Source organism: Belonocnema kinseyi, chromosome 2, assembly GCF_010883055.1.
Source record: "Belonocnema kinseyi isolate 2016_QV_RU_SX_M_011 chromosome 2, B_treatae_v1, whole genome shotgun sequence".
Taxonomy (NCBI): Eukaryota; Metazoa; Arthropoda; class Insecta; order Hymenoptera; family Cynipidae; genus Belonocnema; species Belonocnema kinseyi.
In genome coordinates, this window is record NC_046658.1 from 172355583 (window position 1) to 172357080 (window position 1498).

The following is a 1498-nucleotide window of genomic DNA, read 5'->3' on the forward strand; positions in this document are numbered from 1 at the left end:
TCGACTCGGGATAATTATAAGATACTACCATGATTTTTTCAGATTTTTTGGTCCAAAAATAAATTAGGCCAAAAACCGGCCTTACCGACCCTCCCCCTTTATACTTCGTTTCTTAGATCATGGTACTGATCAAGATGAGTTTGAAGATTATAATAGATAAGGATATTCCGATTATTCATTCTGTATATTTAATATTTTTATTTCATATCTTGAATCATTTATCCATAATTTATGGTGTCTTGCATAAGTATGATATGGCAATTTTTGTGCTTTTAAAACTTGAATCAGTTGAAAAAAAAAACTGTTTTGTTGCAAAGCCATTCACTAATTTATTAAATTGAAATTTATACTGACTTTTATTTCTACTTAACTTGTTTCGATCACTGAATATAATTAGTTAAATTAACTTATTTTATTCAGTGAAATCAATTAAATTATAAGATGCTTTGAAATTAAACTTAGTAATAATTACTATCTAATAAATTAGTAAATGACTTTTAGCGACAAAACATTCCCTTTTTACAACTGATTTAAGTTTTCAGAGTACGAAAACCATATTTTTCCCCTAAACAAATTTGGTTGACCTTACAAAAGTATTTCGTTAGGTTAAGCAACACATTTTATTAAACCAAAAAATAATTTTACTGGGATGACAAAAGAATTGCATTGACTCAACAAAAAAATTTGGTCATGGTAACAAAACAGTTTTGTTTAATCAACAAAAGGTCTCAACAAGCAAATTTTTTTGGCTTAACAAAATTTTTGCTGTTCCAGCTAAACCGTTTTCTCAGTGTGTTTCGCAAATTTACTTACGAAAAAAGAATAGACTTATCAATGTGATTGCTGTGGATTTTAGAAGAGCTTTTCTATAGGATAATCCCTCTCACATGCGGTCAAAACTTTTTGATATCAGGATCCGCTCTAATATCATTAGAATTCTGAAAAGTTTTGAAACAGCCTCAACTAGAGTTCCGCAGGGAGGGATATTAAGTCAAATTATGTTGAACCTCTCAAACTTGGCGATCGAACATTTGTTTAGACAAAAAGTTATTGTAGACGAAACCAAAAAACTCAACGAACTCCAGGAGTATTGTAACATTAACGAATTCACATTCAATAACAAAATAATGAAATACACTATATTCAATAAGCGGATTTGATAAAAATCAAATTAATCCTTTCTTGGACCGCCAATGTAAATATGATTAAGAATTTTTGTAGGTCTATCTTCAGAAAAACTGAATGAATGATATATAAACAACAATTGAGCCGCCGCATGGAAGAACGGGATATAAAATATTTTTCGAGGAGTGGGAGGGCCCTTGTAGGTTTATGAAGACATTGTTGAATTTATATATTTTAAATATGTATCCTTATAGAAAATTTTATTGCGCATTTTTTTTCTCATGGAAAAAAGCTGCAGCTTTCTTCGTTTTTGAAATAATGGGAAAAAACAAGGTTTTTCCCTAGTGTAAAATTTTCGTATTTTCTATCTTTA